The sequence below is a fragment of the Enhydra lutris genome, unplaced genomic scaffold (genome assembly GCF_002288905.1).
Source record: "Enhydra lutris kenyoni isolate GAN:26980312 unplaced genomic scaffold, ASM228890v2 scaffoldscaffold4, whole genome shotgun sequence".
In the NCBI taxonomy this organism is placed as follows: Eukaryota; Metazoa; Chordata; class Mammalia; order Carnivora; family Mustelidae; genus Enhydra; species Enhydra lutris.
In genome coordinates, this window is record NW_019154088.1 from 31,410,578 (window position 1) to 31,425,603 (window position 15,026).

General features: G+C 38.5%; 1 protein-coding gene across 1 annotated transcript in view; it reads left to right on the top strand.

The window, feature by feature from the left end:
• The window catches only part of LOC111139065 (A-kinase anchoring protein 6), a 364,313-nt gene that overhangs the window by 158,468 nt on the left and 190,819 nt on the right, over window positions 1-15,026 (top strand).

The following is a 15,026-nucleotide window of genomic DNA, read 5'->3' on the forward strand; positions in this document are numbered from 1 at the left end:
GTTTTTTTCTTAACCTATTTAGTCAAAGAGTGCCTAATCCCAGAATCTATGATACCTAGAGTTGCAAAGATGCATGATGTTGTATACAAAGTTACATTCAATGGAAAGCAGCCCTCTTTTACTGGCAGAATTCACATTTCGTAACTCAGCCTAATGTATTTTAAAGATAATATATAATAAATACATTAAGAGGGACTTGGAGGTCAACATTAAAAAAAAAAAAAACCCAAGTATTTAAGCACAAAATGGAAGGCAAGATACAGAATTGCTTCCAAAAACACTTTGAAATTAATAAGTAAATTCTTTGAAGGTGTGAAACAATTACCTCAGTGTGTGATTTACCCTTTTTCCCGGAAGGTGTTGTTTCTGTCAGGGGAGAGGTCTGAGCCGAGGAGAGCCCTGCTAACGGGATTACCCTGCTCGGTTCTCATGTTTATTGAGTCACCTAGGGCTTCTTCTAAAACCGCAGCTTTCAAATGTACACACACCTAACCTCCACACCCAGAATCCTCCAAACGTTTGCTTAATTGTTCTCACAGCCAGAGTATCTTTCCCATCTAGCGAGGTCAGAAAGCACTGAGAGAGCCGCCTTCTGTTTTTTCCCTCTCCTTGGAAATCAACTGGAGCGTACAGTTCCATGTGGTGCCGATGCTAACAGAGAGGGAGAGCTTTTCTCAGTGTAAGGAACACAGTGCTCTTTGCCACCAGGATTCACAGAACATTCCCAGTCTCACCTCCCACTGCGCCTAAATGAGGGTTAATGTTTTTTAGGAAACGTTAACTAGATTGGAGGTCCTGCTGGGCTGGAGCCTGGGGAGCCATCTCACCACAGCTTCCAAGCCATTCTTGCATGGGGTTGGGGCGGTGGCTTCTGTCTTTCTAGGTAGTTGGGCTGCAGAGGCCAACACATGTTCGGTATTGCCCCCTGCAGGGCGAAGCCAGGCCCTGGATCTTGCAGCATGAGTAATGGGAGAGGGAAAAAGGAAAACCTAAAGCAAGAGACCAGGACAAAAGAGAAGAGATGGGGGGGGGGGGGGAAGAAAAGGAAAAGAAGGAGAAAGATAAGGAAGTATGTGTCCCATGAAATATAGTGGAAGCTAACTGCACACGTCTGTTGCTTGGACATTTATGCTCGTCTGTCTCTGTCTCTCTCTCATTCTGTCCCTTTTCTAGCCTGGAAATCAAAGTCAGATAAATCTTTCTTTTGACATCTTGAATGTTATTGTATAGCCATTGTGTGTGTGTGTGTGTGTGTGTGTGTGTGTGTGTGTGTGTAGCAGACCCTGTTAATGGGGTTAGCCTTAGAGTGGGCTTTCTGTGCTCTAGGTTTGTGTCAAAACTTTTACCGGGATGGCCTCATTCATACTTCCCAATAGTACTAGCAATTTTAACTCCTATAATCATTTCCCTTTACTAATGGGAGAACTTAGGCTCCAAACATATATAAGATACTCAGGCTTACTCATTCTTTTTAAAAAACTAACATGACCAGGAAAAGGCCATTTGACATGCCACTGTTTCATTTCATAAATCTTCTACTTAACTCACCATCTCCCAAATTTGTTTTCCGTTTTCTTTTCTTCTTTTTGTCCAGGGATTGTTCTATTCTCTATATCTATGCTGTTCTTATCCATCCTCAAATCAATAAATATTGAATATGTAACTATACTGTGATGTCATAACTCTGGACAAGTCACTGTACCTCTCCTTGCTCCCTGCCCATTGGTGGAGACAGACTTGCACATATGTCATTCTAAATTAAGGCAGGCTGTGTGATAAGTCCTATAATAAGGCACATAGATACAGGGAGTTTGGGGGAGGGGACATTAGTTCAATCTGATGGGGTCTGGGAAGGCGCCCCCCCACCCCTAAGAGAAAATGGATTTTGTGAAGCCCTCTAATATTCTGATAAATTGTTAGTAGGAAGATATTAGAGGGAGAGCATTCCAGGCAGAGGAATTAACATGGTCAAAAGTATGGAAAAGGGAATATCTGAGGAACATCTAGAGAGTGGTGAACGGTGAATTGTTTGGCTCTTTCAAGCATAGGGTGTCTATTGTGTTGATGGGAAGGAATGAGGATGTAGTGGGCAATAAAGCCTGATAAGTTTTGAGCTATATATATAATGGAGAACTTTGAATATCAGCTGCAGACTTTGTATTTTACTAGTGTGCCATGAGTGTTTTTAATGATTGGATTTAGCCATAGAAAACAGATGGCAAAAGTAGGATGAGAGAGGAAGGACCGAATTAGGAATCTAGTACAATAACTAGAGGCAGCTAAAGTAAAGCAGTGGCTGTGATAATATAAAGAAAAAATAGAAGTGATATTATAGAAGAAGAAATATTAGGATTTGGTATCTGGAGAATGGGGGGCTACTGAGGGAAGAGTTAATGGTGACTCAGAGGAATTGAACATGAGCAATTAGGAGAATCATGTTAGCATTTATGGAGGTTGGCACATTTTAATAAGGAGCAGTTTTGAAAGCTGAGTATAATGATCTTGGTATCCAATTAATAAGAATATCTGGGCATATAACTTGGGTACAGGTATTTTTGTAACCTCTACAGGTGATTCCAAAGTGCAAAAAGGTTTGACCACAATGATTTAGAAATAGAAGCCTGAAAATCATCTGTGTACTTATGCGCAATATTCAGTCAAAAATGCAAGCCTGAAGCTTAGAGTAGGGGGTCAATGCTGAGGATATAACTTTGGCAGTCAAAATAGAAATAATAGCTGTAGCCTTGGAAGTTGATAGTGACACAAGAAGACTATTTTATGAGAATAAGGGAGAAATATGATAGAAGCTTGAGGAATGTCTGGAGTAACTGATAGCAAGGGTGCCATATTAAAACTGGGGGTTGAGTGGAAATCTACATGCTCGACAGTGAAATTTCCAGAATGCTGACAGCCGGGGGAGAGTAAGGATGTAGGTCTAAGGGACTTTTCATGGAATAAGGGTGACACTGTCATGTTTATAGGCCAAAGAATAGAACTAGTTAAAAAGGGACAGTTGAAGAAGATAATTTGAAGAAAGACAAGAAAGAAGGAGAATTGGGGCGCCTGGGTGGCTCAGTGGGTTAAAGCCTCTGCCTTCGGCTCAGGTCATGATCCCAGGGTCTTGGGATCGAGCCCTGCTTCGGGCTCTATGCTCAGCTGGGAGCCCGTTTCCCCCCTCTCTCTCTGCCTGCCTCTCTGCCTACTTGTGATCTCTGTTTGTCAAATAAATAAAATCTTTAAAAAAAAAAAAAGAAGGTGAAATGACACGATGATTTAGATGAGGGAGAAGAAGTGAATCAGGTAGGGCTGTGAGTTTCAGGAAGAGAGGGTGTATCTTCTGAGATAGGAGAGAAAGGACTGTTGGGTGGTAAGCAGGAGTAAGGAGGGAAGGAACTCGAAGGATTTAGAATGAAGGAAAATTCAGTGTGATTAGTCAGTGAGACAATTAGTTGACTAGAGGGAGGGTTTAGGGTGAGGAGGGACTGGAGAACGAGATTGGGATTCAAATCCCACTGTCCCAATAGAGATTCCCTATAATTTTCCAGTCCTAAGTGATTGCTGTCCCCTCTAAACTGTATTGCATTTACTATTACGTTTAGTGATTAATCACACACAGCCTTGTGACACAGCCTCAGGGCCACATTTGCATCCTAAATTTCTTTGTTGTATGCACTTTAAACATTATTTGGGCTAAAAATATACTTTATTCTTAATCGGTGGATATAGAATATTCTTATTAAAGCTAAGGACAGAATTACACTTTATTTTCTCATCTTTCACGATACTTTATTTTAGCTGTATAAATAATGGCTCAATTCTATCTTATCACCTTCTCCCTTGTTTTCCACAAATCTCTCCCATTTCCTTTGCCTCTTGCTTTTCATTATGAAGAAAACAATCTTTAAAAGAGCCATTTCACCTATTTCTCCTAAAATAACTAGTAATTTATGCCATAAGAAAGAAAATAATATGATTTTATTATTTTTGTACTTTCTTGATTCAAGTCTAGCTGGTTAACTGTTTTAATAGGTGGTTAGATTTTTAAGAAAAATCTATTTAAACAGACTTGCTGAGAGAATATACCCTGAGCTGCTGCTTTGAAAAGGAGCCGAAGTGTCTAATGTAACTTACCAGCTGACCAGCACACTGGTTGATGAAATTTGTAGTCTTTGCTCTAAAGCTCTCTAACAAGATTAGGTGAGATTGAACCTGAGAAGGTAAAGGTCTCTAAATTGACATGAACTGAAAGGGCAGAACTGGATCATACCACTATTTGAATCGCTAACAAAGTCTAATCTCTGACATATTATATTTGGTGCACTATAATCTATGTACATACACATGCTTCTAGTAAATGATGAATGAGGTTTAGCTAACATAATATAGTTTATACTCTTCTGGACCTTTGGAGGAAATATAGGGTTGAGGAGCTCTGCTCTGTAAAATGACCTGGATCACTTCTCTGGAATAGTCTCCATAAAACACACACTCATGCATTTTTCCAAACCAGCTTGGTCAAATTTATTTTCCTGCTGTCATTCATTTGATGCCTCTTCTGGCTTTCATTAGATAGATGGGGGAAATACTGAATTTCACTGGATAGTTCCATCTGGCTCAAACCAGTTAAATAATTTCTGATGGGAATTGTTCGTCCAGTTGTGGAACTAAGAAAGAAATTAATATATATGAACGTCAGTACTTACTTGAACCTTCTAAAGTTCATCCCTAATTTGAGGGCTATGCATTTTGAATTATGAGGAATTTTGAAAAACTCCTCTTTGTCTCAGCTCTTTTTTCTTTTTCAGACCCTCATGCCCAAAGCTTTTCTTGCTTTCCTAGCTGAAAGTAAGCGAATAACCACATGGTGTAAATTCATGATTCCACTGCTAAGGAGGCTCAGTAGTATCCGTGATATCGACTATCGTAGGATACCAACCGCTTAATGTGTTGGAATTTTTCCCATTATTCAAGACTGTGGACATTCTAGAACCTGACCCGTTGTATACTTCACCAGTGCTTTACAATCACTACCCCACTTTTGACTGTTTCTCCACTTCACAAACTTTTATAAGAGTTACATATTTATTTATAAAATGGTGACTTTCTGGGCCCACTACCATTATCATTAATGAAGTTCTCATGTCATGATGTTTTTTCCTCTCAAGTAAATTAGAGTAATATGATTTAATGGAAAACAAAATGTATTTTTTAAAATTATCCTTAAGTAGTGTTACTATTAACTTCCGTTGTGTTTTAGAGCTAAATAAAACCATCTCATTCTGTGATTGGTGAGAACTTTGTAACTAACTTCAGTAACTATTACTATTAATCAGTAATTGCAAATTTCCCCACCCCCTTTTTTGGTTGAAGGCTAAGAGTTATTAATGGTGTAACCTAGGACAAAGAGGACAGAGATGTGAACAAAGGTATCATAAAGGTAAAATTGATGCTCTGAGTGGTTTTCTTCCTTTGTAATTACTTTTGTGTTTTCTCCAATTGTATCATAGTTTTCAGTTGTATTTCTGCTCCAGACCTTTGACAAATAGCATCTTCTATCGTTATCTGCAGATTCTTCTTAGTGTCAGTTGTACACAAAAAGCTTAATGACTCTTCTCTTTTGGCTAATATACAAAAGAGGAATCGGGTAACAGAGTTTGAAGATAGGATCTCTTTGGAAATCCTGCATTTTAAGCAGATGTTGTCTCATAGTAGCTTCTTTCAATGAATGCCTTAAAATAGAAACTCTTGTTGTGCATACTTTTCCTAGGCAATCGATAGTTCTCTTTCTTCCCGTAAGTGATAAAATTGGATATTGGGAAGTATAGCCACACTTCTCCTAGGAGGGAAATGGGTTGGGGATGAGGCACTACTGACAAAATCATCAACAGCAGTATCAAACAATGCTTATTAGGCTTCATTTGCAGGTGGGTGGGCTGCCTAAGCAACAGCCATTGCCCACCCCCTCCTCCTGTACTGTGTGGTTCAGGGAAATGGACCGTATCCCCCAGCCCAGGCAGTGACTTGCATTCTGTCAGACAACCAAGAGGGCTCCCCTTCCAAGTTATTGATTGGTTTAGGCACTACCAACTGATGCCTTTTGACCAGTGAGATATGAAGAAAAGTCTCTGCAGGGCTTTCGGAAAAGTTTTTGTTTGTTTGTTTGTTTGTTTGTTTAAATTTCTTGTAGAAAGAGACAAATAAGGGAAAGGATTCCCTTTCAAACTCTGGATGCTTCCACAAGGACATGAAGCTGAGCTGCTGTAGCCGTTTTGTCTAATCATGAATAGAACTAGGTTGACGTCAAGGCTGATATGCCGAAGATGACAGAGGAGAAAGATGGATTTTTTTTTTTTTAATATTATTGAATAGCTGAATTAACTAACCCTAGAGCCATCCTACTTTCAGCATTTTTGACAATTTCCTTCTTTGTTTAGGCTTCTTCGTTAGCAGAATTGGAATTTTCTGTTCCTGGGGACACACAAATCTTAAGCAACAAATTCACTGTTTTAATGAAGTTTTACCAGCTTCTGAGTATTCTACACATTGACTCTTTCTCTACCTGTTACTGTTCAAAGTACTTTTACTTCTTTTTTTCCTCACTGCTGAACTATCATCTCTTTTTCTTCTCAACTCATTGCTACACTGGTGTCTTTGGCCACAGGTACTCTTAGTGAAACTATCCTCATCAGTGTTCACTCATGACCTCTTGGTTACCAAGTCAGTTTCTGAGTCTCAGGTTCCGTCTGTAAGTAAAACATGTGATCTTGATTGGTGGCTTTCATTAAAAAAGTATTAGCCAATTTTTTAATTTCAAACTAAATCTTACTCATAACCCCAACATATAAAACAATGCAAAATATAAAATTAAAATAAAATAAAAAATGCTTTTAACACACACACACAAATACACACACACACATGCACACACACACACAGAGAAAACCAAAGTGGAATTTCTTAGTTGACTCAGAACCCAAAGGCTTTTCACTCTGCTTTTTGCAATCTGAGTCTTCTCTAGCCCTCCCTGCCCTGACCTCTGCAGAAGTCAGAGTTCACACAGGACACAGTTCTAAAACTAGATTCCCAGTTGACCTTGTGGCTGTCTCTCTTGCTTCTTTTCCATTTGCACTGTAATTTTTCCAATTAGAATGCTTCGGTGGTTTTCCGTGGCCTACCTATCAAATTCCCTCCTTCCTAACTTTGTTCCTTTGAGTCTCCTTTGTTTTCATTTGGTGCAGCCACATGTCTTTTCTCTCTGCTCTTCTCATTCTGCTCCTCAGATCTTTGCCCATCTGCACCTATTCTGTCCTTTTCATTCCCACCAAGGACCCATTTGAATCAGAGTGACTGTCAGTTTCCTGAATGTACCTATACCACTTCTACCTCAGTTGTGGCACTTCGCACATTCTGTCTTTGAATCTTGTGTTAAAGATAATCCTTGGGCACCTGGGTGGCTCAGTCAGTTAAGCATCTACGTTTGGCCCAGGTCGTGATCCCAGGGTCCCGGGATCAAGTCCTCCATCGCTCTCCCTGCTCTGCAGGAAGTCTGCTTCCCCCCTGCCTGCCCCTTCCTCTGCTTGTGCAAATAAATAAATAAATAAAATCGTAAAAAGAAAAAAAAGAAAGAAAGAAAAAGATATTCCTCAAGGTATATGCTCTAAGGGGGGGAACTATTACTTGTTCATTGTTCTAAACAGTGTGGTGCTCAGCACATGTCCCTCAAAGACTACTCTCAAAAAATGCTGGTTCCTAATAAAAAATTTACAACAGAAATAAAAATCCTTATATTGTGAGGATTCTTTAGGTTATTTATTTCTGTTAGTTCTTTAAATATTTCTGTTTAGGGCACCTGGGTGGCTCAGTTGGTTTGGCAACTGCCTTCGGCTCAGGTCATGATCCTGAGTCCTGGGATCGAGTCCCACATCAGGCTCCCAGCTCCAAGGGGATTCTGCTTCTCCCTCTGACCTTCTCCCCTTTCATGCTCTCTCTCACTCTCTCTCTCTCTCAAATACATAAATAAATAAATATTTCTGTTTAAATATTTCTGTTAGTTCTTTAAATATCAGTTTTGTAAATTGATCTATACTCTGAAGTTGCATAGATTCAATTGATTTAATTGATATGATGGAATCTAGGCCAGTTATATAAAACTTAGGTGAAGTATCTTTTTAATATAAAATGTTTTATAGCTTTGCATTTCACAATTTAAAAAAAAGGAAAAAGAAAGCAGCCTACCATACCCATACTTGGAAATTTGCCTTTTTTGGCACTTTAAGCAGGGTTATTTATGAGTTAGCTCACGGACATCCTAGGCATACAAGTTGTGAGTTAATGAAAAGTGTGGCAGCTGTACAATACTATAATTTTCAAACACTTAATTTTAATTTAAGTAATTGTTATTGAACTCTCAGGAAGGATAATCAAATGTGTGATTTTGATATAGTGTATCTTTTTTATGTTGTTTATTTTCCTGTTTCCCATAACCACTATAAGATTGTCATATCTTAATAAAGTGTGCTGGACAATCCCATTAAGTTTAATAAAAGTTACGAAAGTTGTTGAAGGAAAGTATGTACCGCTGTATAACTATTTAGTTTCTACTATTTTATTTTAGCTGCTTAGTTCTTCATAATTTTATTAGTTGGTATGATTTAGTAAAGGATTATCAAGAGAATCCTTTTGTGTACCTGCAAACAAAGAATGACACATACGAATGTATTGTCAGAGTTGAATGGTTGACTAATGAAGTCATCCGTGGTTGCTGAGAAGATCAAAGATAGTTCATACGTAAACTCCTATAGCTGTTGCCAGGGTAGGCATCTGACTTCCTGTTCTCATGCTTGGTGAGTGTTGGGCAGGAGCCATGGTCTGCGCCAAAGTAAGGAGCTTTGAGTGGGATGTGAAATGAATGAGAATCACAGCATCCGGGGAGAAGGTGGGCATGAGAACCCAAAACACAGCTGGACGTGAGGACTGAGCCCACACCTGGAGGGTATGGATATGAAAAGAAAAATGGGGAGTTGAATCTATAAAGAGCCACTTTGAGGCTACTGTACTCAGTTTCATATGCTTTACAACACAGGGACCTTGGGTGGTCACAAAGGTGGTAGCAGTAGAAGCTGTTAAGGCGCCAGAAAAGCCAGCATAGGCCATGTCTTCCATACAGCATCCTGTGATGCCTGGGGTTCCTCCTCAGTGCAAAACTACTTGCCTTGTAGACCCCACAGATTCAGGGTGTGATGTCTTCATACTTTTGAACTCTGGCATTACACCCTAAGGTGACTAGCTTCTGAAATATAAAAGATACGGATCTGAACTCTCTAATTATGATTTTAATTTTGTTATTGTTACCGGAAATAATTATTATATCTTGTCAAGGGTCTTTGAGGTTAAGATTTTATCTGGAGATCTACAGTAAATTGCTTCTATGTGTTCAGTATTTATTCTTGGTAGATCTGGTATTCATAGGGCAGCATTTGAAACATGCCAGCTGGCTGGTGATTTAACATGGACTTGGCTGCTGATCCCTTTCTACTTTGCACATTCCCCCATTTCTTGCCCATTAATTCTGTAAGACTCAGTTTAAATCAGGAAAGGAAAATGGGCTACTTAAAATGAATATTGTCAGGGAAAGGCTCTGGCTCTTATGGCCTTACCCATAGGAGGCTCAGTAAATTTCTTTCTGAAAGTATTTGATGCTTGCTGCTTAACTTCCAGCAGTAACTCTGTGGGGTCAGTCCCTAGGGATGAGAGACCTATGGAGAAGACTCCCAAGAGGGGAAGATAAGGAAGCTTTCTTCCAAGTAGCTTTACCTATTGCAGCATATATGGCCAGGTCTTTAAACTCACAGCTCATAAAGCAGTATTTCCTAGTGTTTTCCATATCTTGGTGTCCTAATGAGCATAGAGCGCTAAGTGGGCTCCACTGTCTATCTGTATCCAGGCACCCCAACTGTGTTCATCATCATCTGCTCACAGAAGCCTGGAAACCCTGCGGGATTAGTGTTTGGTGGAGTTAGTAAATTGGTTGGTTTGTGCAAAATTTGGGGAGAAGAGAATAGAGTGGGGAAGTGAGTAAATAATGGCAACGTAAGTAAAAGTGGTGGTGAAGATGCAGAGGGATGACCTCTTATCTAATTGTATTGTGATTTTGAATAAAAAGATGTTTGTTAGGTGCAGGCCGAGCATAGCTGTGTTCGGTGCTAGTGGGAAGCTATTCGTCTAGTGCGATTGAAAAGTGAGTCTGGGTTTACGAGTCCAGGGCCCCACAGAATTGTGGAGAGTGGTGTAAGATACTTGTTGTATTAGGTGGCTATAAATGATGACCAAGCATGGGACTAATAGGACAGATGAAAATATGCTGTTCAAGAAAAATAGTCTCCTTTTCATAAAACACATGACAGTCCTGCCCCCTGCATCTGCCATGATATAATGACCCTATTAACACAAAAGAAATGAAAAATAAGGAGTCAGCATGGCTGTTACCTAAGCCCATCATAACATTTTAAATTGCTTAAAGTTGCAATCTCCTCAAAAGAAATTACAGCTGTTGAGTGGCCCTTTTGGCTACTTGGCAAGCTCTATAATTCAGACGGTTTAGGAATTAATTCTTTGGGAATTTTATCTCAGCTTTTCTATGTAAAAGGGTCACAGCATTTTATATATTACAGAAAAATATGAGATGATTAAGGCCAGAAAAATCAGGCAGGGGAAAAAGAAGAAAACATACGTCTTTCCCTGTTTCATAAAACTGTGGTAGAGTACTAAGTAAGACAAACAACCTCATAATTAGAAAGAAAATTATGAGAAGTTATTTTTATTCTAAAAATCACATTAATGGCTTTGTCTGGAGCACAGTTATTACCAATTGCCATTAACTTGTTGACACAAACAAGCTTAAAATTTACTTCCTAGTCTGTAGTCCTAATAATTTTTTGAAAAAGTGTGGCATTCAAATGATGTAATTAAAACAAATAGAATAATAAACATATATTTATGAAGGGCTGTATATGTATTTGTTTTAAGTTGAACAGATAATTTCTAGTGGTTTTGTGAGTCATACAGTGAATAATTAATATAAATTTAAATCCAAATATTAACATTTCAATTTCCAGTTTGGTGAACATAAGCAAATTATTATAAGTTTGTTTTCAATTCCTGCAAAGCATATTAAAATTAACTTTTCCCCCATTTAAGTAATGTGTATAACTAAACTTCCTTCCTACTGTGAAACGGTTTCATTTATTGCTATTTGTAAACTGCCTAGGATAGATGCAGAGTGGATTGGGCTCGAAACTCCTTGAATAGTTTCTTTTGAAATAACACTACATACGTTAAGCTCAATTACACATCCAAACAGCCACAGCTCACTTTTGGTAATTTATTCATTGATTTAACATAGTACCCAGAAGAGCCATGCCTGCTGTCATTTTTGTAATATATTATGTTTTAAATATACTCATGCTCACCCATGCACACCATTAAGGTGTGCATAAACCTGTGTTTTTCTCTCTTGACAGCTATAAATGTTTGTTATTATTACACAAAAACATATGTTCATGTTGTTTTTGTCTAAATTATTCTATCTGGGGCTATAAAGTTTTAATGTTATTAGTTGCCCTTAGAATTTTAATGTTTCACTGCTGTAACCTTCTTAGGATTTCTGTGCAATTAAATAGAAACTATTTCACTGCAGCCTGGAAGAACAATATATTTTATACAAATAAAAAAAAAAAACCCTTCTTGCTCCATTTTCTTTCAGTGTAGTAAAAATGTTTGCTTGACAGTTTTTCTTTTTGGGCTATGGAAGCCTCAGCTGTGGTCATATCTGAGCACAGCTGCATGGGGAACATTGTTCTTCCTGTGGCTTCTGGATGCTTCCATCCACTGGAAAGACATGAGTCAAGCTCCATTTCATCCATTTCAGCCAAAAGGAGGATATTTTACCGGCCCTTCAGGGGTCATTCTGGATGCTATTTAGTTGACTGCACTTGGGCCTGGCTTTGGTCTAGTATGTCCAGAGACCAGTAGGGACTAAATGGTAAGCTCATTATAATGCCAAATATATGTCTGATTTGGTTTGTTTTCCCAGCTTCAGTCAAGGATGATTGATCAAGAATGCTTTTATTTACACATCAGCGGAACACTAGCATTTGGTTGAGCCATAGGGGTGCTTTCCTCTTAGGTCTTTTCTCCTTTCTATACCCACTCACTTGGTCTAGGCCTTATTGTTCCAGCCAGACAGGCTTGAGATGAATCTCGAGATTTGATTTCCTGCAGATAGAATCAGGGAGCTTCAAATAGTTTGTATTTTACAGATGAGGTTTTAAGGGTGTCCTGCCTTGTTTGCCTATAACCCTGTGGTGACTGTGGGCAGTGCCCACACTACCCTGAGTCTTTGAGTTGTTCAACCACAGTGCTGAGGCTGAGTAGTGTCACTGACTTTGAATTGACTCCCAGCTTCAATTTTACCTCTGGTTACTGATCACCCAATTTCCATCCTCATCTTCCTAAAATACATGTTGGATCACATCCAACTTCAGATCAAAAGCCTTGCCACAATAAATCCAAACTCCTTAATGAGGTATTCAGAATTTTCCTTGATCCAGCATCAAATCACTTCTCCAGGGTCATTGGCCCTTAGTCCCGTCACACCGCCCATACCTCTCAGTCCCGCTTCTCTGATACCACACTCAACCACAGGTGCAAGCCTGTTCCCTTGGGCTGGCTGCTCTTCTCTGCTCTCTATCCATCCTAACCGAATTTCTTCAGGGTCCTTCTCAGATCTTACTTCACCCATTAGGGTCATCCTAATTCTCCCTCCGTCGGAATTAATCACATCTGTTATATTCCTTCAGCATGTTGCTCTGTGGGAAGCAACACTTATTTCTCATGTATTTCATTCTGTCTTATTGTTCACTAGATCATAAACTCCATGAGGGCAAGAACTAGATTTCTTTCCTCTTTGTTTTTGTACCAATACTTACATACTACTTAGTAGATATTATTTTATTGATGAGTGAGTGAATGATATTTCTTCTTATTCTCTTTTCTTTTCTTTTTTCTTTTCTAACCTTGAAAGGATTGGAAATCACTGAACCTTTAGGCTGATATCAGCTGAAGTTTTATTCAGTCTCCTGGCTTTGTTCAGACCTTATGGACATGTATATGGACCTAAAGACTGACAGACTTATAGAAAAGGAGATGATATGACTCCTCAGAGCAACACATTATGTTAGTGGAAAAATCCTATTAACAAATTCTTTTGCTTACATCTGAAAGTGCCATCAAATGCTCAGTTCATCTTGTCTGTCCTCTGAGGAATGGAAGGCTATTTGGTCTTCATTCTTTGAATAATCTCCTACTGCAATAAAACTCACTGTGAAAGTCAGAGAAATAAAACAAATGCACTTTGAACTAGGGGTATCTCATATATTAGTACTGCTTAACTTCTGTTTGCATCCCAGTTTCACTTGTAAGGAAATTAGCTATTTATTCATCATTATTTGGAATTATATATATATTTTTTAGATTATGAGATTGAGTTGCCACAAAAGTCAGAATAATTGTCTATCAACTTGATTTGTTCTTAATTAAAATATAAAGTTTCAGAGCAATGTAAGTTTAATTTTGTCCTTAAACAGTGCTCTAAAAAAAGATACATTATGAAATGAGAATTTCTCAATGTTTTCAGAAACTGAGCCTATTATTTTAACAGAAAATTGGGTTAGTGTCCCTTTTCTTTCTTCTCTGGCCCTACCCCCAGTTAATGGCAGTCTCCAGGAAAGGGAAAACAGGAAATGAAGTTCTTAAAGGATTTGTGGGAGTCTTTTCTGTTAAAATCATCCTTTTGGACATCTTTTTGTCTCCCATATTTTCCAGTTTAACACCATATGCAAAGTCCAGTTGGAAAGAGACTTAGAAAGCCACATTTAACTTCTTTTTTAAGCATTCATTTCCCCCCCCACCCTTTTTTGTTAAGAGTGGTCTCAAATGGTGGAGATGAAGGTCCTTAATAGCAGCAGTCACTACACATGAACAGTAGACCTCCTCTATACCATTTTAATTACTTTTAAGGCTCTTAACAATTATATCAGGGCAAAGGGTGGGAGGAGGTGATGTGGAGGGGAAGCAGCTTTCTCTTTTAGAAACAGAAAAACTTGTAATGGAAAATTGCAACATTTGTCGAAGAAGGGGGATGACTGAGAATGGTAAGTCAAGGTGCTCGGTTATACAATAATCTCCCATCGAGTACTCATTACTGCTAAATAATTGTGTTACAAGAAGGTGTCTCAGTTAGGAAAGGGTCAAGGAGGTCAGTTATCTGGTGGTAATGACCATAGCGGTCATTAGAGGGTATTAATGCTATTAAGAATACAACTTCAACTTTTTACTGAAGTTTTTATTTAAATGATATTAACTTCAATTCAACTTTTAATTGAGGTGCAACCATCCAAATTCTACAGCTGGGCACCAAGAAGTAATGAACATAAAATTACATGTTCTTCTGATAGGTTGATGGTTCTTTATTAGAATTTCAAGGGCCTCCACAGAGCTGTTATTAGACACAAACTGCTCTGAAGTCTTCTATTAGAATTAGGGTTGGGTGAATGATTCCTGGAAAGAATTTCACCGTGGACCGCTGCAAGGGAAAAAAAGGAGGGAATACTAAAAGGAAGTTTTTTTGGTTTTTTGCTTTTTTATTTTCAATTTGAAAGGGTTCATTTATATAGCTAGGTTTGGGTGCATATGCCAGACCCTTAAAACACAGTATATGTCTCCCTTCTTTCCTCTCTTCCTTTTTTCCTTTCTGTTTTCTCCCTTGGTGTCCAAATAAATGGGGGGAAAACAGAAAAAGTTTCCCCCAAAAAAGGTTTTTTTTTTTTTTTTTTTTTTTGCTTCTTTTCTAAATTGTAAGGAAGCTCATCTCTTTTGATAATTACACACATCTGTGTGTTACTTCTTTTTTTTTTTTTTTACAGTGGCAGTACCTGTGAGAAGTCAGAATATAATAAACATTTTATTAA